The sequence below is a fragment of the Hemibagrus wyckioides genome, linkage group LG02, assembly GCF_019097595.1.
Source record: "Hemibagrus wyckioides isolate EC202008001 linkage group LG02, SWU_Hwy_1.0, whole genome shotgun sequence".
In the NCBI taxonomy this organism is placed as follows: domain Eukaryota; kingdom Metazoa; phylum Chordata; class Actinopteri; order Siluriformes; family Bagridae; genus Hemibagrus; species Hemibagrus wyckioides.
Window position 1 is genome coordinate 15,990,808 of NC_080711.1, and position 27,202 is coordinate 16,018,009.

Here is a 27,202-nt window from a genome sequence, read left to right on the forward strand (position 1 = left end):
TTAACAGGGAAATTCTACATTTATTTAATAACTGTATAATTATGTACATAGCTTTTCACACTGCAATACCAAATCATTTTTATTTGTTATAATGTGTTAATATTTTAAATCCCTGAAAAGTCCAAGGACTTCTTTAACATTAAGGGGCCCATCCATCTGTCCATTTTCTGTATTGCTTATCCTGCTCAGGGGTTACAGGGAACTTGGAGCCTTTCCTTGGGGACTCAGGGCACAAGTCAGGGGGACACCCTGGACAGGGTGCCAATCCATCACAAGGCACAAATACACTTATTCACACACTACAGACAATTTAGAGATGCCATTCAGTCCATACCTTTGAACTGGGGCAGGAAACCAGAGTACCTGGAGGAAACCCCTGTAGCACAGGGGCAACATTTAGACTTCACACACAGTCGCAGGACTCCTTCCACTAACCCTAGAGTTACATGGCAAATGCCACTTAAAAATAACCACTAATCCATTGTGTCCACCATTCCATTAAAGCATCAGGATGATAAAATGCTGTTATTGGATCCACTTTATTTGGAACACGATTTAAGAAATGCATAAATAATAATAATAATAATAATAATAATAATAACAATAATAATAATAATAATAATAATAATAATAATAATAATAAAAAATAAATATAAAAATAATAAGTTGCTTAAATAAGAGTTTAGACTGGAACTGCCATCACACATTGAAAAAAACAAAGCACCTTATCTTTAACCGAATATCATAACTTTTTTTTTTTTTTTTTTTTTAAACATATATTCATTGGTCAATTGGGTTCTAATGGTTTTAAAATGATATATTATATTCTCATAGTAGTTTTCACTGTATGAATTCATTGTCCATCAATTAAGCAGGTTGTGTGTAAAGCTTTAAGCCTCAGTGTTTTGACAGAATTCAATGTTTGGTCACCAAAATACCCCACAGGCTTTAAACCAATAACTCATACAGTCCTGTGTTACCTGTCTTTTTGACAACAGCACACTCACAGGGCTCCCAAAGACTCTCCAGGAGTGCATCTATGCTCTGTGAGCCACCTGGAGGTGATATAAACTGCACTGGGGGCAAAAGGTCAGAAGTTCAAAATATCTATCTATGTCTGCCGCCACAGGCTGCTTCTTTTGCTGACTGCGACAGGCATAATGGGACACTAATGGCTGTAAACTATAGTCTGACAACTCTTGCCAAACTTGCCTCTTCAGGTTGCTGCCAAGTTACAACGTCGCTGGCTCACACATACTATAAAAATTCATCCACAGACATCACCATATCTTCTGATTTAGAGTCCAGATGGCGGCTTATCGGTACGTCATAAAAACATCTGATTATACGATCAAATTTATCTCATTGGACACCTCCCCTTTCCTTTCTTTCTTCCTCTCTCTCTTGCTCTTGTGCTGCTAGTTACAATACAATTTCACATTTAGCCTGACAGACAAGCTGGAACAGCATGAAGTCATTGTGATTGTAAGTAGAGATCATAATCTTTTTTTTTTTTTTTGATACGCGACCAGTAGTTGCGTTATTTTGTTCTATGTTCTTTCAGAGCCGGGAGCCTGCATGAAGACAAGATGCTTGTCAGTGGAGGCAGATGACATCATGGCTGAAAACGTTTATTAGGTGTGACTGCCAAGCGCTAGTGGAGAAGTACAAGTGATTCAGGACTATATGCTACTCTGTAGTACACTCTGTAAACTTGTCAGGTACTGTATGGTAGAAAAGAAAGCAATAAAAAAAAAATACATTTCACTTCTAAATGCAAACATTTATACCACATAATTGTGATTTGCCATAAAATCTTTCCTCAAGATTACCAAGATTACAGCTTGTGACAATCTAAGGAAGGCATCTGTTGTTTGTATGCCAAAGTAAGATGAAACCACATGTTGATAAAGTATAATGACCACCTGACACTTTGAACTCTAAAAACCTGTTTTAATAGGGGAAGCTGTGGCGATAAGATTTGGACGTGTTGATGAGTAATGAGAGACACTTTCGTAAGATCTGGCTTGCTCAGTGTGTATGTAAAGTGCAGATCAGAATCAACTAGAGCGTTAGTGAAAAACTTTGGATTCTTATATATTGTCAGCAATAACTTGAGTATGAAGTTGAATCTTATTTTAATAAAGCATGGACTCATTCACAGGTTTTTATAAAACCTGATGTTCCATTTCAGATGAATTCCAATGAAATGTATATTTAAATGGAAGGAAAATCTGACCTTTTGTGTTAATATGATCAATAAACGTGCTTCCATTTGAAATAATTTATATGAACAATTTAAAATTTAAAATGCTATAAAAATGACATGAATTTTGACTACTGAATTTTCAAATATTGAAAGTTTAAATATTAATACTTACTGTTTATTTCAATTTTACACATTTAATGTGGTGTTGGATGCTTGCCTTTTACTGTATGATGCATTAAGTACCACATGATCCCATCACTGTACTATTTTACTGCACTTTTTGGTTTATTTCTCTGTGCCCCATCTCATTACCTCATTATCCATTTTGTTTTCTGTATATATCCCTATTTAAATGTTCCAAGCTGCTATGACAACTTAATTTCTCTCTGTGGATTAATAGTTATTCTATTCTATTCTATTCTATTCTATTCTATTCTATTCTATTCTATTCTATTCTATCATCTAATTTCATATGCCACTGCCACATTCTTTTAGTCTCACTGAGCAAAGGTGAAGGTATTATATATAATAATTTATAAGTGTGTTACTGTGGCTAAGCAAAAGGTCTGTTGTAGGAGCTGGCATAGTGAAGTGTGTGTTTGTGTGTATGTGTGTGTGTGTCTGGTTTTTCTGTATCGATGGTAAGTAGTTGCACTGTCAGTTATGGCATGACTGCATTTTTTTGGCCAGACCTGATGTCAAAGAATGAGACTGAACCCGAAAAACAGGTCACCTCACCTGCTGTGTGGCCCTTTCACCCTGCTGTAGCAGTAATGTACACGTGTATGCCTTGGGCAAACACACAGTGATGTGCTGCAACTCCTGCACACTTTAAACTGGTTGTGTATATTAGCATATCTCATATACAAATGATAGATGGAGTTTCTGCTAACAGAAAATATGTGAGTGTGTGAGTGTGTGTTTGTGGTGAGTACTATGTACTACTGTACATACACAGTGCATATGTGTGTCTGCACTGCAAAGGGAAAAGCTTGCCATGCGTGCTTGTTCATTTGGGTTTTTGTGATATTCTGTCTGTTCTTTTTTTAAGGCTGTTTAATAGTAGCTTTTGTGGTCATGCTGATGTGTGTGTGTGTGTGTCAGAGAGTATAGTGTAAAATGCAGGTGCAGGATTGACTGGAAAAGTGGAAGTGGAGGGCAGATAATCCCAGGATTAAGAAATAAGCTTGGTTCGTGTGTGTGTGTACGTGTGTGTGTGTGTGTGTGTGTGTGTGTGGCAGGGTTTACCCATCGCAGTATCAAGCCTAGAACATACCACCTGACCAGCTTGAAATAAGCCTCCAGCATGGTCTGGTCCAGGCCACACACAGCTATGGGGATGAGGAGCCAATTTTTAGACACTTCAACACTCAATTTCTATCAGTAGAACTAGGAAAGGAAATATAATATCTTCTATTTTTTGGCTTCTCAAGATCACACCCCTAGGTGATGGACCAATGTCCCATTCCGAGTGAATTCTCTCACACTGTTTTCATACTAGGCTCTTTCATCCACCGTGAGCCTGACCAGGATAAAGAGTAGGATAAAGTGGTTATGAATCAATGAATAAATAACTTTCTTGCTGACGTTAGTATGTGCTAATGGATGGAAATAATTTGGGAATTACCAGTACTAATGCAACACAGTAGACAAGTTGTTTCAAGAAAAGAGTAAAGCGATCGATTTTAAAATGTATTAATCAGCATGACACAGTGAGGCAATAGAGTCCCTGGTTCAAGCCAGAGCTTGGGTTACAGTCTGTTTGGAGTTTCTGTGCATGTTCCTCCCATGTCTGTATTGGTTTTTAACTGGGTTCTTCAGTTTCCTCCCACTTCCCAAAGGCTACTTTAAATTACTCCAAGTTGTGACTGTGTGTGTGTGTGTGTCTGCTTGGTGCCCAATGATGGTGTGGCATCACATCCTATCCAGAATATATTCCAACTTCATGCACAGTATTCTTGGGATAGACTCAAGATCCACCGCAATCCTGACCAGGACATTGAAGATGAATGAATTTAGATGATTAATAAGAAATTTGAAACGGCTGGCTCTGTGTTTTGGCAGTTGGTGAGAGTAAGCTGGATAGAGTATTTTAGGACAGTTAGTCTTTATAAAGTATCAGTTTTCCAATTAATGTTTCCTGACAAATGCTAAAATAATTGACATGATCTGTTCTTATAGATGTTTCTAACTGCTTCTGCTTTTCCCCCATGGTTGGAGCAGCTGCACTCCTTTGGCATAAAGTTTACGACAGAACCCGGGTTAAACACTTAAGCGCAAGTCACTTGTGCTCATGACGCATGACATGAACAAATATGTCTAAGAGTTTGGCTCAGTGAGAGAGGGCTCACTGCTGACACCGAGGACAAATTAGTTCCTAAAAGAGGAGGATGAAAGCGGTTTAGCTACACAAGGTCAGACTCCCAAAAACTTACCTGAAGCATTTGTGAATTGTAAAATGTATGACAGAAAAAGCAAGAAGTCACTTGATACTGCTGAAGCAACTACACTGGAAATGCAGTATGTTTTGAGGTAAATCTCAAACCATTTTTATAATTTTGATAGAAAATGAAGCCAAAATTTTCCCAAATGATGCTTGAAGCTCACTTGGATTAAAGCACTTGAGTAAAAATATTTGCAGCCTTATTTCTCAACATTGTGTAGAAAAGCTTACCTCTAAAAATCTCATACATCTTTTATAACTAGATTTTACAATTTTGTAATTTTGTTACAGTGTTATTATTTGTATTATTCTGAACACTCTTTCTGAAAAATCTATCTATTTCATGTATAATTTTCTCATAGACACAATAAAATTGGCATTCACAAATGTATCCACACACATCATGCACACGAGCTTGTAAGCTGAACAATACTATACTAATAGCTGCATGTGCATGTCACTGCTTACTGAAATACAGACAGACCCATAATTGACCGTATATATAGAGTGCAAACATCTCTTTAATGATAGAAAATCATTGACTCTGAAATTCTTTTGCTAGGTGTAATGAGAAATGCTGAACCATTCTACAACCCTTTTTTTGGAAGAAGTGACAGATCAGTATATTCACTGAATAGGCAAGTTGTGCTGTTTAGTATATTTGTGCTTATGTTGTTTTTAATGTAATATTCCTGTAATGTGTAATACAAAAATATGTCACAAGTTAGCTTGACATTAGTTGAGGTTCTAACAGTGGTTAGGCATCTAACTACCAGTTAACAACTTAATAGTTTGTTTATGATCAAATATACTAAAAAAAATAAAATAAATAATAATAATAATAATAATAATAATAATAATAATAATAATAATAATAATAATAATAATAATTATTATTATTATTATTATTATTATTATTATTATTATTATTACTACTACATTTAATACACAGATTTGTGCATATATACCATTGGCAGATAAAGTCCTCTCTAAATCAATTATCCACTCAAAAAGCTCCACTGTTGCAGCATATAAACACAACTGGAAAAATTAAATGTATATACATTTACATGTATATGTGTTAATTAACTTCATCTATAATTAAAAAAAAATGTAAGCAACAGTAGCTTGCATTGTGACTTTCAGCTAAATAAAATCCAAATATTGTCTGTCAAATCAGGTTCAGAAAAAAATGAAATGAAGACAGAATGGAAGAAGTGAGAGAGGGCAAATAAATCGAAATGCTATGATCTTTCCATAGATGGTAATGTCTAGCAAACATATCCTTATGAAGATGACCAGACCACATTCACGCATTTGAACAACTTTGTCACTTGATGAAATAATAAAAGGCCTTCAGCTTTGTATTGTCCTGAATGAAACTCCCCAGAATGTACTTTTGGGAAAAAGACAAAGGTGACCTTTATTTGAGGCCAAGAGCTTTCAAATGTCACTGTGCTTTAAGAATGTAGTTGGACATTTCTAGCAGAACATTTCTATCTCGGCTACCTTCTAAGAACGGACATGTATCAAAAAAATCGGCTTGATGATCAATACACTAAATATTTCAGAATGAGTCTTTTAACATAGACTGGACATCTGAGTGAAACATGCTGTGACGGCATATTTCCATGACGGCATGTTTCCTAAGCGCAAAAGGATGTGTATTCAGTGGTTCAGTGTGACGTCAGCATCAAGGGGGGTAGTAACCTGTGGCGGTAAACTGGGAATCTGACCCTAGAGAGATAAATAGAAATAAATCATACATATTTGCAGGCGGGTGAACCAACATCATGCTGTTATTGAGAGCGCTGATATTCTATCATAGAATAGTTTGAACATAAATGGCAACTACATTCATACCAGAAAAGTGAATCTTTGCACTGAATGACATTGTTTCCACACAATCTTAACATATAACTTAAAACTTACTTCTAGGTCCTAGTAAATTAAGATATAGGCAATGTACATTGACTGTCCACTAATAGGAACACCTGAACACCTGCACGTTCATGCAGATACCTGATCAGCCAATCATGTAGCAGCATCATTATGCATAAAATCATGCAGATGCAGGTCAGGTGCAAGAAATTAATGTTCACATCAAACATCAGAATGGAAAATTAAGTGGGATATCTAACCGTAGCAGGGATGTTGCTGCCAGATGGGCCGGTTTAAGTAAATCAGGAATTTCACACAAAACAGTCTAGGGTTTTCACAGAATGGTGAGAAAAACAAAAGATTCTGAGTGAGCATCCACATAGGTTTGAGCTCCATTAATAATATAGTAACTCATATAATTACTCTTTACATCCTTGGTGAGCAGTAAAACATGTAAGCATGCACTAAACATCAAAACTCACAGATCAGTGAGGTCGATGGATTGAGGATCCACTCTTGTAAGCCAAGAACAGACTCTCTGATCTTTTCTTTCAGTCTTCAGTTGTCCAGTTTAGGTGAGTGTGTGCCCATGATAGCCTCAGATTCATGTTCTTGGATGATAAGAGCAGAACCTGATGTGGTCTTCTCTTGTTATAGCTCATCTACCTCAAGCGTTGTTGTGTTGTGCTTTCTAAGATGTTTTTAATGCTCACCACAGTTATAAAGAATGCTTATTTTAGTTAGTATAGACTTCCTGTCAGCTCAGACTAGTCTGCTCATTCTCCTCTGATCTCTCTCATCATCAATGTGTTCAGCCTGCAGATCCTCCACACACTGGATGGTTTTTGTACCATTCTGTGTCATCATTCTGTGGAGACTGTTAGGTGTGAAAATCCCAGAAGATCAGCAGTTTCTGAAATACTCAAACCAGCCCATCCTGCAACAACTGCCATGCCATGGTTAAAGTTCACTTAGAGATCAAACTTTATCTTCATTCTGATGTTTGATGTGAAACATCATAACTGAAACATGGCTGTTTAGATAACTGTATAAATCTGAATCTAAATAAAATATAATATTATACTGATGTTTAGAATGTGGAAGTCTGCACTTTATTGGGTATAACACTGCTTGATTTTGGTCATCTAACTAAAGTTAAAACAAAACTACCTTGAAGAAAATGTGACACAGAAATATAAAATGAATGTAGTATAAGATAATACAAGTCACTTTGTGTGAAAAGGTTTAGATTTTAGGCCACTTAACTAGTAATGATGTAGCTTAAGGGTCTGTGACAACCCATTAGATATCCATCTAAGTAGATAGTGTAAGTTTTACACTGATCTGTTGCAATTGACCACTGGATTTTATGTTTTAGAACACACACACACACACACACACACAATATAGGACCCCTGTCTACTCATTTTTATGTGTTTGGCGCTACTGTATAAAGCCAGATGTTTCCTAGGGATGGAATGGATAAGTCAGAGATGCAATTAGATCTCCCTGACTCATCCAGCCTTAATATATGGCAACAGACATCCAAACACTTCTAGAACATCCCTCCCAAACCACGTCTAAGTACCCACGTATAATTTTTTTTTTTTTATGTCTATCCCTTATTGATACACTACATCATCATCAGTCAGGATGTTGTTCATCTCTTATTAAAAAAACGAAACGTGTCTAAATACACCATAAGCCTTATCTTTATCATTACAATTGTTACAGTGTCAGCATCCAGATGTGTAGCTTGCTAAAGCCTGTTCGCCGAGCATGACTTCACACGTATGGTCCAAATGACTGCACTTTTCCACTCCCACAACATACATGGTCTAGAGGCATAAACACACTAACAATGCCAGTGCATTTGCTCATCTTGATCACTGTTTTCCAGGCAGCACCTTTTTCCAGGCCAACCGTCACTTTTCCCACCCTCTTAAACATCCCTCATCTATTTGTTTTCAAATCAATGACTAGATGCTTTCTAGAGTACGCTGCAGCTCACTTTCACTTCTCAGTTTCATCAGACAAAGTGGGGATTTAATATTTCACATCTCATGTCTATTTCAGAATCTGACTCTTCAACAAGTACATATACTAGGACTTTTTTTCTAAAAAATAATAACAATAATAATATATATATTTATATATAAATAAATAAATGTCACTGTATATTTTAAAATTCTTACTGTATATATAAAATATATTTGGCATAGGCCATAGCATGAGCCAATTACAATACAATGAGCAGTTCCAATGCTGCTGATTTTTTTCTGTTTCTAAATACAAGCTACTTTATGGTAGGATAACCAAAAAATGCTTTCCTTTTTCTCAGAGATGCCACAGCCAGTTGTGGTCAAGGAAAGTCCAAGAAAGTAAAATTGGCCATGCTCTGTAGAAGGGTTGGGGTGGCCTTAGTGCCTCCACTGTCAGTGACAACAACACTACAAATCATTAACAAATCATCTGTAAGCTCCTAAATACTAAGGAGTGTAGTTAGCATCTCAAAAGCACCCTCTTCGATTGCTAGATGCTGTGTGATGAGGATAGCTAGCTAGTGGAAGGAAACTGGCAAATAGTCAAAATTTTTCTGACTCTAAAACATCATTATATGAAGGGAGGGAGACTTGACAACTAAGAGATGGACATAAAAAGTTGCATGAATTCTAATCACAACGTATCAGATATATATATATATATATATTTTTTTTTTCTTTCATGGCAGCCGCTGTTTTGGGGTAAACATACAGTATATTTTTCCAAGTAGATTTGGTTCTATTCAAAAAGGTTTTCAGTGGCAGTGTAGCAGTAGATGAACCGCTCAACCTTTCAAATGCACTACCACCAGTAATCAACAAATACTTTCATTTTAGCCATGGTAGCTTTTTTTCTGTGGTTGAACTCTTTTCATGAACATTTGAGATGATCAGTCTTTACATTCATAGAAGATCCATGTAGAGGCATAATTAGAGAAAATCCTCTGTGGGCACATCTACAAAGACTGATTCCCAAAGGTATTAAACACTAATCCTCACAGGTGACAAATTCTGATGAGGACAACAAATACCCTCCCCTCTCATTTAGTATGACAAAGGTTCAAGGGTGTCTTTGGCATTAAGACGATAGGCATTAACGTGCAAAAAAAACACCTTAATAAAGACCAAGTTTCTATTCTTTCACACACACTGCTGAGAAACTGCACTGTACTTTATTGTTCCACAGTGGAGCTACAGAAGTACAATTTCACCTAGGGTTCCCATCTGAAGGAAAAAAACGCAGGTCTTTGGAGTGTATGTTCTGCCAGAGCATTGGTCACCTGAGCTTTGTCCAAAAAAAAAAAAAAAAACTTGTGTAGTCCAGCCACATACACACACCTTTCCAACAAGAAAACAAGTCTCAAGGGGATCAGAGCCTTGGTGTATGGAAAATCTTGCAGGGAGTCAAACTGAGTCATTTTAGTTACCTCAAGCACTTAATGTCACTATTTAATATGTGCTTGGACTGCTCCATGATCGGAACATGCCCTTGCATGCATGTATATGTAAAGAGAATAAAAGATTCATACAAGTAATGCGTGAGCCAAATGTTTTATTATAGCCCACAGCCTAATATATAGAAGTATTTGTAAGCCAAACTGATGCAACAAGACAGCAAGTTTCTTTTTTTAAACCTGTTTCAGTCAGTGTTGTCCAAGGCATCACACCTATCCTGAAGCTGTTGTTGTCAGGATTTGTCTCTGGGAAATGCATGTTCCACACCCAAACCAAGTTCCTCATAAGTGAATTCAGATTTATCCCAGAACACTGAAAATTCAATGTTGGATATTTTAAGGGAATGATTTCACAGAGACTCGTCCAGCCGACAGCTCCTTATTCACCACAGACCCAGCATCATGGTAATGGGCTTTAATGGAGTGGGTCATGAAATGAATCATGGATATGTAGTTTAGCATAATTAGCCTGCTCTAGTTATAGTCCGTGGATGTGCCCTATTTGTGCACACCCCTAATTTAAAACATTAATTCTTTTCCCCTACAGCAGGGAACATTGCTGCCTCACAGAACCATGTTTTCTGATTCGGGCCTAAGCTTGCTTAACGATTTGTGCAGAATTTCTCATGTTCTTGTTCAAGTGTCCAAGTAGTTTTTGACTGGGTTCTCTGGGTATCTCCTCCTTCCAAGAACATGTCATTAGGTGGATTGGCTGGAGCTCACTTCTCTACAGCACTTTGGTCTGCTGAGTCTACTGGAAGAGTGCAACAGATGAATGACTTCTAGGTAGGAATGTATACTAGGAGGCATGTAATGTTTAGTAGATGTGTAAATGCCTCATGAGACAGCTCTAACACATCTTCCTTTTTTGTCAATTTGTACTGCACATAAAAGCGACAATCTATTTCACTTATTATTTTTGCTTCCACATCTTTGTTTCTGTTCTGTTCAGCACTTCTACATAAACTGCACATGAATTTTTTTTTTCCTGTTCCTTTTGAAGTCAGGTTGACAAGCAAATAAGTTTGAGAAAGCAAATAGAGCAAGCTAGATCCACCGGATGGTTGAAGAACATCATTCCATACACTATTTTTAGTTGAGACTACATTGAATTTACGGAGTCAAGGTGGAAACAAGGGTGAGATTAATTCAGGCTTGGCACAAAGCCCTACATTGTATTGCCTAATTGTCTGTCAGGAAAGCTATATTTATATCATATAGTTATTTAACATATATATATATATATATATATATATATATATATATATATATATATATATATATATATATATATAGGTATCCTATATATAGGTAGGATAAAGACAGAAGGGGCTCTGACCATTTTATTAAAAGAAGATTACTTAACAATCATAATATCTCTGATAATAAGCAGCAAGCAGCTGAGATTTCAAGATGCAGAGGCGATGCGAAACAGAGTGATTCTGGGAGCTCCTGATAACAGTCGCACGGCATCAACTTACAACATTTCAAGCAGGTTGCATTGGAGGACAAAGCTCTCTTTGAACACAAATAGGAGAAGAAAGGAGGAGGGGGAAAAAACTGAGCCGTCATTATTTTAATCAGGCCCTGCTTAAAGATAGGACTGAAAAAAAAAGTTCTGAGCTTAGAAATATATGTTGCCATCATCCTATTATTGCCACATGTGGTTGTTATATGTACATATTTTTATTTCTGTATAAGGATATTTTTTAAGTGATTTTTACACAGATTTCTTTATTTTCATGTGTAATTTCTTTACAGAATGTATTTACTTGCCATAATTGATTTTTTATACATTTTTTTTTTTTACATTTTCATGATTTTTATTTATTGATTGATTTATTTTATAGTGGCTATATTAAAATTCCACATGATAATCTTCTACCATGTGGTTATATTTATCACATTTTAGTCACATAATTTCACACGATGTGTTCACTTGAGCACACATGCAATTTCAGGGCATGTTATCATGTTTACACATTATTATAAGGCTATCACATTTTTTATTATCACATTTTAACACACCACTCACTTACACATGATTCATTCGCTTAAACAACATGATTCTTACATGATTCAATTATTTTTCCACATGTAGGTTGTATTTAACACGTGTACATGTACAATGCGCAATTTCAGTGTGTAACAAGTTGAAATGCACTTGCCTGTAATCACACATTATTTACAACATCACATGAAAAATGCATGGGATTTTTCTCTAAGGGAAACAGATGGGTTAGTTGGACTTCTAACTTCCCACCTTTGCACAGCAAAATTTAGCACCTCACTCAGTTTGATAATTAACTCATGAGTCAAATCAAGTGATACAGGGCAAAGCAAAACACTGAAACCTGCCATGCATGTGTTTTTCCAAGGTCTAGACCTAAGAAACACCAAAGACCACATTTATTTTATGATACGTGTCATAAAAATCACATGACTTCATCACTTCACTTAGCTTGAGAGAAACAAAAGAATAATCAATGTTAGGTAATAAAGAATTGGCCTCTTCATCCATTGCCATTGCAGTCTGTAAACACCATTAAGCAGCAGCTAGGGCACTACGTGTAAAACAGGAAGAACAAACAGCTCAGTCAGACAGTGTGGAGCTGTCAGTACGTTGTGGCCTACACAAACATGAGCGCAGATAAAAAGGTGTACATCGACCCTCAGGACAAGAACCATGACACCTATTATCTCAGGTTAGGGAGCTACCGTGGGAGCCAGAGAGCATCTCCATGATCCCTGGGAATGTTAGGTGGTAGGAGAACAGGAACTTTCTAACAGATAGATCAATCTGTCAGCACTGGGGTGTTCCTCACCTCTTTGCGAGCCTTGCACACAAGCTGAAGAAATTCAAGTGCAGCATGTTAAAAAAAAAAGGAGAGAGACAGAACGGAGACAAGAGGCTGGCCTTTAGTGGGACAGACTTGAAACTCTCATGCAGACACGTATGCACATACACTCTCAAACATTCAGGACCTATCTTCCCTTCCAAAGCCTCCGTCAATTACATAATGATAAAATCAGTATCAGGGCCATACCAGCATATTTACACAACTAAGAAAAAACCCAACCCAAGACATACACAGATACAGCTCAGCTCGGAGTTCAGCGTACGGGTCGCAAGCATTATATAAACTCAGATGTAATGGTTTGTAACGTTTCCCTCCATGCTTTGCACTAATGACTCATTGACTGGGACAGGTACGGGCAGATGCCACAGACAGACAGTTAGTGAGCGACGTGCTCAGAGGCCCATCGCCCATAATGCCGCACTTCGTTCAGACAGAATGGCAGACTGATAGTCATCTGCCCGGGAGGCTCTGCTTCCACAGGCAGCCTGAGAACATTATAAAGAAATGTTATGAAAGAGCTATTAAACAAATCAGAAAACGATCAATGGCTTCACTTTAGGAAATAAATTAATCCTGAACTTGGGGAACCTTCAAATGAAGAATAAAGTAGTCTAAAATTTTTAGAAAATAAAAAGGGTTAGAAATGTTCAGCTGTTTTTTAATAAACACAGTGTAAGCTGTAAAGGAACTGAAGTAACAGTATTGTGTATTCAGAATATTCAGTAACTATATTCACTATATATATATATATATATATATATATATATATATTTTTTTTTTTTTTTTTTTCATTTTGAGAACATAAAGACTTTTTAGGTATGTTTTAGGAGGATCCTTTCAGAATACTCTAACAATTTAAAATATTGTTTTATAATTAACGCTAACACAAGTTTATTAACTATTAATAAAGTGTTCTAAGTCTAACACAGCTCATTGCTTTTTTTTTTTTTTATTAAAGTCATACTTTCTCATTCACGTTGTGCACTAGACACAGCAGTAAGCGGCAACAGGACATTTGCCATTAGAGAATTTCGAGTTTCTTGGTTTGTTCTGTTGCCTAGTGCATGCAACTAATTATGTTTTATCATTTTTGCTTTAAGGTCCTTTGCGTTTTCACTCAACTGGTTTTGCTGCTGGCTTGAAGTTACTCATACAGAGTTTTTTAAGAAAAAAACACATTTTGTATGAATGTCTCTCAGTAGAATGGATTTCATAGTTGTCTGACTGAATGTCTGAAAATGCATATGAATGAATGATTTCATGAATGAATAGTCCCTTTATTTTGAGAAGCCATTTTTATTTGTTCAAATACACAAATTACACAAGAAACGTTTTACTTTTCTTTCTTTTTTTTCTTTTTACACTTTTCTATGGTGGCTGAGTGCTTAGTACTTTTTCCTCAGTCCTCCAGGGTTGGGGGTTGGATTTCTGGCTCTGCCCAGTGTGTGGTGTGTTCGCATTTTCTCCCCATGTTTTGGGAGTTTTCTTCTGGTTTCCTCCAGGTACGTATTTCGGGGGTTTCCTCCTGGTATTTTGGTTTTATCCCCATTCCAAAAACATGTGTTGTAGACTGATTGGCATCTCTAATTTTTTCACATTGTGTGTGTGTGTTATTGTCCTCTGGTATAGGCTCCAGGATCCCTGTGACCCTGTGTAGCATATCCAGTAGAGAAAATGTATAAATATTATAAATACAGTATGTACTATATGTAGATAGTGTTTAATGACTTTAACATAAATAAAATGATTGATCCAGGACCCAGTGGTGTATTCAAGACCATGACATAAGAGGCAATAACAAGACCAACTAAAACAGAGAGGAAATAAAGATGATTTCATTATTACAAAACTGCCAGGGCCATAGTTTATGTCTATAGACAAAATAACACATAAAGAAAGGACATTATTCACATTCACATAATTTATTGTCCAGTGTCACCCAGATGAGGATGGGTTCCCTTCTGAGCCTGGTTCCTCTCAAGGTTTCTTCCTCATGTCCTCATATAATGTCAGGGAGTTTTTCCTTGCCACCGTTGCCTCCGGCTTGATATTAAGGATAAATGTTATAGATAAACTTTATACATTATCATTTTATCTCTATGTTTCTATACTCCTGCAAAGCTGCTTTGAGACTTTGTTAAAAGCACTACACAAATAAAGTGAATTGAAAAATAATAAAAGCAGATATTATAATGAATGGCCAAGCAACCTTTCCTTATTTGTTTCTAGGTTGAAAATATACCTATAAAATACATTCTAGCTGTATACCAGACAAGAAAATGACCTTCAGATGAATCTACCACTCTATCTAATCTTGTTCTTCCCATCTTAAGACACTGAGACTGTTCTGGGTCTGAGTATTCCTGAGCCTAGGTGATACCAAGACCTTTGACATCACAACCATAGCTATTTGTGTTCTGCTGACATCTTAACCAACAAGTGAAATTCTGTGACTCTTTCAGTTTGTCTGTTCTCAGTCTTAAGCAAAAAGGTCAGAGCACTGAACACTGTGACCTGAGCTGGTGGAGGTCTTTCTGCTTTACATGGGGACTGGGAGCAGGAAAGCCCAGAGAGTGATGGGGGAAAAACAGTCATAGGTCGTAATTGTCTGGAGTGTGGAAGTGGACATGGAGGGAAGCTCCAAGCAGCTTTTTCTTCTTTCTTTCTAGTTACAATGTTTTCCTAAGTAAACCACCAAGTTTACCATGCCATACAGTACAGCAATTAATTTGTGTTTGTATAATCTGGAGATTTTGATGGATATGAATGTTTCATTCTTAGTATAAAGATAAACAATAACAAAGGGATTCTTTTTGTTTGCCTCCTACAGACAACACGAAGGACTGCTGTTCTGTTTAGGTCAGGAAAAGTGTGATTGCTGGCTAATGTCCTCCATTTAAATGCTATAACACAGAGTTGCCTATTTAATAACAGCAGCAGTTAAACTGCCTGCCAAACCTATCAAATAATACAAGATGTCAAGCTCCTGAGTATGAAATGTGGTCTTTGATTTTTTTTTAGCATTTGCTAGCCAAGGCGAATTAGCACTTGACAGAGAAGCTTACAAAAGCAGGAGAAAAGTAGAGCGAAATCCCAAAATGCATCTAAACTAAACACAATCCTGAAATGGTTTCAGTGTTTTCCCATCGTTCTTCGTCATATGCAGAAGCACATTTATGCCTGCACGCAAATACACACACACACACACAAACACACAGTCTTCCTTTTCTTGGCTCCTGTGCTACTGCATCCCCTGTCATGGCTGACCCTGTCCCCCCTTCCCACACTTGACCCTCCTCCTCCCTCATTGCCACACTCTGTATTGCTGGTGATAATTACTGCTGAATAGATTTCCAGATTCCCATGGATGTCAGTCTAGCCCTTGGCCTTCTACACTAATAGACCTCTTCAACCATGCACACTCACACACACACACACACACACACCATACCAACACTCACCCTCCTTTCCCTCTCATTGCAAAGAGTAAAAAGAGAAGAAGAAAGATATAACCAGGCTTTTTCATATCGTAACAATATGATTTTGAAGTGATCTTTTAATTTGACACCTCGTACCAGTGGAAAGTTTCATTTCCAGACAGTTGGAGCTCAGTTGTTGCACCTGGTGCCTTTAAAAAGTAGTGAAATAATAGCAGCTAAAGGAAATCCATGATTATGATGTGGCCATCCCACTGAACGTCAGAACTGGTGAACAACAATGAACCACTTCTCTGTTGTATTAAAAGAGATTAACTTACTCCACAGGTTAAAAATAAAAGGTATTAATCAGCATTTCAAAACGAGCAGAAAACTCTTTGAAAAGGTCAAAACAGATTAGAGTGGTGCTTTGGAAAGTGTTCCCAGGCCTTCAAAAAGAAAAGAGAGAGAAAAAGAGATAAACAGAGAAACCGAGACTGATTTTCCTCCATTTCAGCTTGGTAGCAGGGTACGTCATGCTCCCTGCGTATCCTTGCCCCCACTGCCAGCTGTAAACGGATACATGTACTCCTTAGCCAAACTGGCATGGCTTTCTCTTAAGCAGCCATGCTCCAGAGCCAATCAATCTGCCTCATCCAGCGCCGTCAGCCAATCACGGCCCAGGAGCACACTGGATCTGGTGTTTTACCTGCTCACAGGAAATAAAACACTAATACATCAGTGAGGAAGCACAATGAAGGCCTTTTAATACAGTCCAATGAGTCAAATAAATCAACAGCCCAATTAATATGAGAACAAGCTGTGACAAAACCATCTGCTTTGAAAGCACCACAAGATCTGGACTAAATCATCTGTTAATTCACCTTGTTTCAGGTATCATATGGATGCTTGGAAGCTTACTAATGTGGAGATGTCTTCCACAGGCTCAGTGTGCTCTGTCCTTGAGTTGCTTCTTGGCTGAAGATCTCAGGGAGCCTTGAAGAAGTCTTTTCTCCAGCATTTGGAGATCTGGAGCTATTCCAGTCCCAGAATAATTGTGGCGTATTTTGTTTTCTTCTCTACAAGGCAGGATCACTTGAGGAAATGGTTTGAACCGCACTTAAAAGCACACTGTGTGCACCCTTTTCAGGCCCAGCAAATTTGGCCGGAGGCCCCAAACCAGCTTTGGGCTCAAAATTCTCATTAGTGGCTCGGGAAATGACCATTTGTCTGTGTGTGATACCATGTGGAAAAAAAGTACATTTCATTGGTTGGGGTCAGAGGTCAGTAGTTGGAAACCCAACATACCCGAGCTGCCAAAAAAGAGCACAGCTTCTGAACGGCTCCAAGTAGGAAAGCCCAACATTTAAGCATTGACGTCACCTGGCACAGGCACAGCATGAAATGGCGTAAAATAGAGATTGCCTTACACAACAAGAATTAAAGTGATTAACCACTAAACGTAAGCATTAAAATGGTACATTTTCATCTACCAGCTAATAATGTTCTATTTTCTTTCTACATCCACAGCTTTCCTCTCAAACGAAGAAGGCAAAACAAACAAGAAAAAAATGACACACAAAGAAAATCTGACAAGAATCTCAACTAAGGTAGCTGAGAGGATTTGCTGATGTGACTTAGAGCCGCTAATGCCCGTCATGCGATTGGACAGAGTCATGAGGAAACACAAAAGAAAAGAAAAGGAGGAGGAGGAGGATAGAAAATCCCCTTTAGCGCAACCTCCTCTAATTAATTCAGGAAAAATGAATCACGGCAGGCCATTCCAAACACACCCAAGCCTTTTAATCACTCGTTATACTCCAAAAGACCCCCCCCCACCCCCCAGTTGGAAAAAAAGAAAAGCATACAGGATTTCTTAGTGTTTTTAAATTGATGTGTTCATGGCTTTAGCGTGTGCACCCAAGAAAACAATACCAAGAGCAGCACTTTAAAATCATGTGAGCCTTGCATCCATGCAAACATGAGAAGCTGGCTTATGGAAAGTAGCATGAAGGAGTGGGGGATATGGAGACCCCACAACACACACACACACATACAACACATACTCCCCGCTCACCCTCCCCATCGTTTCCCAGGACTGTTTACCACAAACAGCCTAGCGCTGCCCACATTCACTATCAATAGCCAGATGGGCCAATGCCAAGTTCTGCCTACCGTTACCCCGACGACACAGCATCCAACTACGTATTGGTGTGAAGGCGGGTATGATGTCATTCCAGAACACGGTGGGGGCCAATCAAACCCTGAGAAAATTATGTCACCTTTTGTTCGGCCGCTCCATTGAGTGGCATAGAAGTGCAGTGAATTGAAAGCTGCAGAGGTCATTTCCCCCCCCAGAGATGCGTGCAAGACAAAGAGAGAGAGAGAGAGAGAGAGAGAGAGAGAGGCAACAGGAAATAAAAGAAAAAGGCAAAGACTAGCAAGCAAACAACAACACTGTGGTCATGCTAATGTTGTCGAACAGAAGAATAACCATAAAAATGTCACGAAACACAACCTCTGAAAACACTGAGCCATGCCAGCGTGCGTCTGAAAAACCTCAGATTAAAACCTTTAATTTGTGAATATCTTTCAGTCTTTTGAAAATATTTCAAAGTAGCTGACAAAGTTGGAATATAAAACACAAACTTGTTGTTTGGGCTAAGTTTATAAGTTTGGTCTGAGTTTATTGCATCTGAAAAGAAAGGAGCAGGAAAGATTGTGCTCTCTGTCTGTGTCTCTCATTTTCTCTGCCAGCTGCTTCCCCCACTGCACTCATTCCTCCATCCTCCAACCACAGCCGAGCTTCACTGAGTCACTCACAGGGGCAGCGGTGAACGACACTTGAATAGGAAATAACCACAGAGGGGTTCCATAAGTTTTGTGCCATCCATCTCTCCCCAGCATGCGCACACACACACACACACACACACACACACACACACACACACACACACACACACACACACACGCATATGGATTCCATTCAAACATTTAAAACTAATTTCTGAAAAGTCTGAAAAGAAAATGCAAATTAATCTTTTTCTATGTGAATATCTTGATGATAAAAAAAAATGTTAGAGATTACAATGCTATAATACAATAGTTCATGGCTGTGAACAGAAAGAAAAACAGTGTCATGGAAAAATCTGACAAAAGATATTTATTCAGTCATTAATTCATCTTTAGTAGGCACTTACAGCTTCATGCTGCATTTGTCAATTAAGTCAAGAAAATGTTTATTTCTTTGTATTTCTACTGTGCTTTACTCTGTCATCATTTGAACAAACATGTTTTCAACATTTTTTCAACAACTTTATCGATTGATCAACTTTTCCTTCTCAACATATGATTATGTTTTCCTGTGTGTATGTATTTATGTGTTTTTGGCTTTTCCATGTAAGGATTTTTTCAAATTTGCAGTAAATTCATGATTGAGCTGTGTGGAAACACATGGGATACAATACAATACAAACCTAATACACACATGTACACACAAACTGAGCAATATTATATTATATCAATATAAATGTCACAATACACAATTACAATTTCTTTAACATTGAATGTGTCTAATGTTTCTCGCAGATGATAGGATTTTAAAATAACCTTTAGTACTGCATGTGTTTTGTCAAGATCACTTATAAATGTTATTAATTATATCAATTATATAGTCTCTATAGTCTTACAAAACCTGTGAACTACATTTTTACTGCCACTCTATTAGTAGAAGTAAAGGCTAGTGTTTATTGTAAAACTTGTCAAGTACTGCAATACACACACACACACACTTCCTCTAAAAGTCAACGAAGCATAAAAATGTGCACACCATTATGGATAGACTACATTATATGCATAACCATGTCCATGCACAAATTTAGTCAAGTGCATAATTTAAGAGCTTTAGCTGCCATCATTTCAACTTTCATGACTGAAGCATGTCGTGTTTATGCAACATTTGGATAGTCCAACCAGTTAATTGTGATGCAGGTGGAATTCCTTGTAAATAAGTGTGTGGAAGCAAAAGTGGGCTTAAAAGTGCATAAATAAAAGCATTTCAATGCTGTTGCATAACCACTGACAAGGGAAGAGTTGGACATTGCTACAGACTGTGAGAGGGACTGGAAGGCTTTTTGACTCATCATTGGGACTGGCTTATGAGTCATTTTTGACTTACAGTGGTTATCCTACTAGAATTGGTGCCTGCTTCAGCGAGATCATCACATAGAAATAATTTTGATTGTATGGACTGATCCTCAGTGGGCATACAGCACATACTGTAATAGTTAGCGGTTAGATCATGACATCCTCCTGATGCCTCTGCATACATCTCAGAGAAGAGGAAGAAGTGTAAAATGTGATGCTTGTCTTTGTAAAGCAAACCTTAATATCCTTGTTCTGGGACGAAGGAGGTGAGACAATGAAAAAATGCTGCACAGTTCCATTAACAAGACCAAGTCCTGTGCTTGTGTCGCATGACCTACAACTGACAATCTTAAAGAATGGTTTTTAGGACCTCGCTTAAGCACCTCAAATCTAGAATGTGACAGCATAATCCATTCGTCTTCTGCACAAACAAGTCATTAGAGTGCAAATGCTTGTTTTGAAAGAATGTCTTGTATCAGAGTGACATCTTTGTTGTGGTCTGATATTGATGAGGTCCTGAGCTCTGAAAAAGCCAGCACTGGAACTTGAGTATTTCTGTGACATTGTCATCAAGATCCAGTGATCTGAAGTAATTCCTGCCTTGATGTAGTTGAGCAGTGGTTTTAGTGTTTTAGCATCCTGTTGTCAGCCCTTCCCCTTTTGGATATAATCTTTGGGAACAAACTCCAAACCTTAATTTGTCATAAAATAATGAGGAAACAGGCCACAGGTCTTCAATTACTTTTGAGCCTGTAAAAATGACATATAAACATAGAAAACTCTGTTGCAATGTGTGTGAATGAATGCTGTGTGAATTGTGTAGCATTATCAAACCTCACTCAGGCTGTTGCCATTTTAAGAGTGGCTCCAGTGGCGAGTTTAGAGCCTGATTTAGATCAATTTTTGCCAACTGCTAATTTCAATCCAGAAAGTTTAGTGAAACTTAACATAAAGAGCGAGTAGTCATTTTCCTATACGCTCCTAAGGCTCTTTTGGAGGGCATTAATCGCAGTCTCAACTCCTGGATCACTGAATTCATATGAGATATCTGCCTCCAAATCATTAAGGTAAGGTAAGGCAACAAGGGCACGTAAATATTAAACTATGAAGGAATTTTAATTAAGAAGTAAAAAAAGAAACAGATTAACAATAAATAGAGTACAGTTGGAAGGTATACTGAGATTCACCCTAATTTACCTAGGATGTAGTGGTAGGTGATAAAAATGCTCTTGATTTGTTTGCAGTAATGGTTTCCATGGTAACAATGTTAAGCTTAGCGATTCAAATTCTAAAAGCTAAACTTGAATTGTTTTTATTTTTCTGAACATACTCTGAAACAGTCAATCATACTCTGAACATACTCTGAAGCAGTCAATCATTCTCTGAACATACTCTGAAACAGTCAATCATACTCTGAACATACTCTGAAACAGTCAATCATACTCTGAACATACTCTGAACATACTCTGAAACAGTCAATCATACTCTGCACATACTCTGAACATACCCTGAAACATTCAATCATTCTCTGAACATACTCTGAAACAGTCAATCATTCTCTGAACATACTCTGAAACAGTCAATCATTCTCTGAACATACTCTGAAACAGTCAATCATTCTCTGAACATACCCTGAAACATTCAATCATTCTCTGAACATACTCTGAAACAGTCAATCATTCTCTGAACATACTCTGAAACAGTCAATCATACTCTGAACATACTCTGAACATACTCTGAAACAGTCAATCATTCTCTGAACATACTCTGAAACAGTCAATCATACTCTGAACATACTCTGAACATACTCTGAAACAGTCAATCATTCTCTGAACATACTCTGAAACAGTCAATCATTCTCTGAACATACTCTGAACATACCCTGAAACATTCAATCATTCTCTGAACATACTCTGAAACAGTCAATCATTCTCTGAACATACTCTGAAACAGTCAATCATTCTCTGAACATACTCTGAAACAGTCAATCATTCTCTGAACATACCCTGAAACATTCAATCATTCTCTGAACATACTCTGAAACAGTCAATCATTCTCTGAACATACTCTGAAACAGTCAATCATTCTCTGAACATACTCTGAAACAGTCAATCATACTCTGAACATACTCTGAACATACTCTGAAACAGTCAATCATTCTCTGAACATACCCTGAAACATTCAATCATTCTCTGAACATACTCTGAAACAGTCAATCATACTCTGAACATACTCTGAAACAGTCAATCATTCTCTGAACATACTCTGAAACAGTCAATCATTCTCTGAACATACTCTGAACATACCCTGAAACATTCAATCATTCTCTGAACATACTCTGAAACAGTCAATCATACTCTGAACATACTCTGAAACAGTCAATCATACTCTGAACATACTCTGAACATACTCTGAAACAGTCAATCATTCTCTGAACATACTCTGAAACATTCAATCATTCTCTGAACATACTCTGAAACAGTCAATCATACTCTGAACATACTCTGAAACAGTCAATCATACTCTGAACATACTCTGAACATACTCTGAAACAGTCAATCATTCTCTGAACATACTCTGAAACAGTCAATCATTCTCTGAACATACTCTGAAACAGTCAATCATTCTCTGAACATACTCTGAAACAGTCAATCATTCTCTGAACATACTCTGAAACAGTCAATCATTCTCTGAACATACTCTGAAACAGTCAATCATTCTCTGAACATACTCTGAAACAGTCAATCATTCTCTGAACATACTCTGAAACAGTCAATCATTCTCTGAACATACTCTGAAACAGTCAATCATTCTCTGAACATACTCTGAAACAGTCAATCATTCTCTGAACATACTCTGAAACAGTCAATCATTCTCTGAACATACTCTGAAACAGTCAATCATACTCTGAACATACTCTGAACATACCCTGAAACATTCAATCATTCTCTGAACATACTCTGAAACAGTCAATCATTCTCTGAACATACTCTGAAACAGTCAATCATACTCTGAACATACTCTGAACATACTCTGAAACAGTCAATCATTCTCTGAACATACTCTGAAACAGTCAATCATACTCTGAACATACTCTGAAACAGTCAATCATTCTCTGAACATACTCTGAAACAGTCAATCATACTCTGAACATACTCTGAACATACTCTGAAACAGTCAATCATTCTCTGAACATACTCTGAAACAGTCAATCATACTCTGAACATACTCTGAAACAGTCAATCATTCTCTGAACATACTCTGAAACAGTCAATCATACTCTGAACATACTCTGAACATACTCTGAAACAGTCAGACATTCTCTGAACATACTCTGAAACAGTCAATCATTCTCTGAACATACTCTGAAACAGTCAATCATTCTCTGAACATACTCTGAAACAGTCAATCATACTCTGAACATACTCTGAAACAGTCAATCATACTCTGCACATACTCTGAACATACTCTGAAACAGTCAATCATTCTCTGAACATACTCTGAAACAGTCAATCATACTCTGAACATACTCTGAAACAGTCAATCATACTCTGAACATACTCTGAAACAGTCAATCATACTCTGAACATACTCTGAACATACCCTGAAACATTCAATCATTCTCTGAACATACTCTGAAACAGTCAATCATTCTCTGAACATACTCTGAACATACTCTGAAACAGTCAATCATTCTCTGAACATACTCTGAAACAGTCAATCATACTCTGAACATACTCTGAAACAGTCAATCATTCTCTGAACATACTCTGAAACAGTCAATCATACTCTGAACATACTCTGAACATACTCTGAAACAGTCAATCATTCTCTGAACATACTCTGAACATACTCTGAACATACTCTGAAACAGTCAATCATTCTCTGAACATACTCTGAAACAGTCAATCATACTCTGCACATACTCTGAACATACCCTGAAACATTCAATCATTCTCTGAACATACTCTGAAACAGTCAATCATTCTCTGAACATACTCTGAAACAGTCAATCATACTCTGAACATACTCTGAACATACTCTGAAACAGTCAATCATTCTCTGAACATACTCTGAAACAGTCAATCATACTCTGAACATACTCTGAACATACTCTGAAACAGTCAGTCTTACTCTGAAGATACTCTGAAACAGTCAATCATTCTCTGAACATACTCTGAAACAGTCAATCATTCTCTGAACATACTCTGAAACAGTCAATCATTCTCTGAACATACTCTGAAATGGATGCAGCCTCATCACATCAAGTGTATAGTGTGTTAACCCTGTATTTAACCATTTAACACTTTCGCTACACATGGATTGCGTATCCAAAATTCAGGAACAGTTACAGTGGCAGGTTATAGGACAATGATAAGTGAAGACAGGCTTGAGAGAAAATGTGAAGATGAAGATGGGTGAACTGTTCATGACGATATTGTTCCAAAGAAAGGCCACACCACTTCCATCCGGCAGATGTTGTTCGGATAAGTCTGACCAAGCCCAGCTAAGCCCAAAATGTGCAAAAATGTGTCACTGTTCAGTGCCAAAAAAGTCTGAAAATACAGCTAAGATGTTCCATCATTAAAAAAAAACCACACCCAATTGAATACATAAGGGAAGGGGTGGACAAATCACTAGCTTGGGTGCAAGGGTTTTTTAGCAGATTAAGTGTCAGGACTAAGTTTTTATTTCTAGTTGCCTTGAGGACAAGTAAGATCAAAAAGGTCCTGATCCATGGGTCACAGGGCTTTTTTGTGGTCTCCTGCAACATCCAGATGAAAAACATATCAACGCTAGCTCCTATTGAATTTAGAAAAAGTTGTGATTTGGCTTGTATATTTTAATAATTAAACCTGTAATGTAGGTACAGCACATGCTGCTAAATCCCAGCACTATAGATACACTCACGCAGGGTTAGCTGTCAGGGGAATGATTTTTACTATGCAGATGAATTAGCATGTACTGATGACTATCTATTCAGAATCAGGAACACGCTGAGGTATGAAAGTACTGAAGAAACATGCAAAATAAAGAGAAGTGCAAAGTTATCATATGTTTATGTTGTTCTTTGCTTACAGTACACCATCATAGTATAAAAATATGTTTCTTTGTACTGCACTTCCAGTTTTCTTTGCAGAACACATAATCCTTTCTGCCTGCATTCAGCCAAACAATAATTTATCCTCTATTCTTTTTCTTTTTACTTGTTTCTGTGGCAAAGAGTGCAGAAACAACCACCAAAGTCAGTTGCTCAGACTCCTTTTTAAAAGAATTCTCTCATGGTTCATTTTGTGAGAGAGCCAGATTTGGGAATTTTGTGTAGATCATATACTGTAAATGGGGCATGCTGCTGTGTATGGTGGTTTGACTACTGGTTCAATTGAGAAAGTTCAGTGAGGAAAATGAAGAGCGAGTAGTCATTTTCCTATACACAAGGCTCTTTTGGAGGACATTAATCTGTAAGAATCGCAGTCTCAACTCCTGGATCATTCAATTCATATGAGATGAAGAAGTTAAGGACGCAAAAATGATTCATTTTCAATTTAACCCTAATTAGCAAGCTAGAGATGATGGTGATGAGGAAAAACTCCCTGGGATGATATAAGGAAGATACCTTGAGAGGAAGCAGACTCAAAGGGAACTCATCCTCTGGGTGACACTAGATAGTACAATTATAAATAATTTCCCTACAATCTAACCAGGAAATTCATTCTAGATTTTACATGAAAATAAGTATGATTAAAAATGATAGGTTGTAGAGAGTGAGCAGTACAGCTATTCTGAGAGTTTGATAATGTGCAGTTTCTACTTGGCATTAGTCTGTATTAATGCACTTAACTAGCTAACAAGCTTGTCATGTATTATTAAATGACAGCTTACACTGGTCTGTTACATTTCTAAATACACAAAACATGAATTTTTCACTTGCCTGATAAACTACCTAAAGTATTTAAAAATTTGTCCAGCCCTGGCAGAGATCTCAAAACCTTGTCCAACTTCATGCCTGTATATTATTTTACCAATCACTTTTATTTTAAAATAAATCCCACAGAGCCTCTCAGCACAGATCTATTTTATGGACATAATCCATTAATTCAAATATTAAGCTCCTTATTTAAACGTGTTCAATAATATTTGGGATATTTGGAGCCATACAGCTTTTTATATTTCAGAAACTTCCACTTACAGAACACAATAGGTCCCAGCTGGTGTTATTTGAAGCTTTATTTGTTATTAAGCATGTACAGTAGCTGGTGCCCGTCTTTGGTTACGAGGGGATTGAGACATTGGCTGCAGATGTAGTGAGAGTCTTGCAGCATGGTTTGGTTAAGCACTGGGTGTATTGTGAAAGAATAAGTGGTCTGATATCTGAAGGGAAAACCATCTCTAAACCAGCTCTAAAGCTAGAGATGATAAGGAAAAACCTCTAAAGCAAGTGGAGATGCCAAGTGGAGAACCTGAGAAAGAACCAAAAGAATTGGAACAGTATCAGCTGTAGGATTAAGTATCGTCTCGGTATGAATTAAATTCTTCTTTGTTTCCTCCATAAAGGGATACACGATTTCATGAAGTAAAAAAAAATGCAGGTTAAGAAACACATCTTCTCTTAAGAATAAAGGTAAGTAATGAAAGGTATGAAAGGTAAGGTATGAAACCTACAAAACGTTTATATATATAGTTACAAGCAACCACAATCATACTGGTTCTTCTTAATTTAGAATAACCTAATCATTGTGCTGAGGAGGA

The 27,202-nt window shown here is 37.3% G+C and overlaps 2 long non-coding RNA genes across 3 annotated transcripts in view; one reads left to right on the forward strand and one right to left on the reverse strand.

Moving 5' to 3' along the window:
* Positions 1-996: 996 nt before the first annotated feature.
* On the forward strand, positions 997-4,857 carry LOC131371103 (uncharacterized). The gene is made up of 3 exons (XR_009207497.1): positions 997-1,089; positions 1,221-1,485; positions 1,565-4,857. It is a non-coding gene; the product is annotated as an uncharacterized LOC131371103 (long non-coding RNA).
* Positions 4,858-13,884: 9,027 nt separating this feature from the next.
* Positions 13,885-27,202, reverse strand: part of LOC131343238 (uncharacterized) — a 75,024-nt gene continuing 61,706 nt past the window's right edge. Inside the window, exons 4-5 of one of the 2 annotated variants that reach the window (XR_009203123.1) lie at positions 26,643-26,913; positions 13,885-14,539 (exon numbers count right to left, since the gene is read on the reverse strand). This is a non-coding gene — a long non-coding RNA (uncharacterized LOC131343238). The remainder of the gene's footprint in view (positions 14,540-26,642; positions 26,914-27,202) is intronic. The other variant, XR_009203124.1, reaches the window with a different exon arrangement.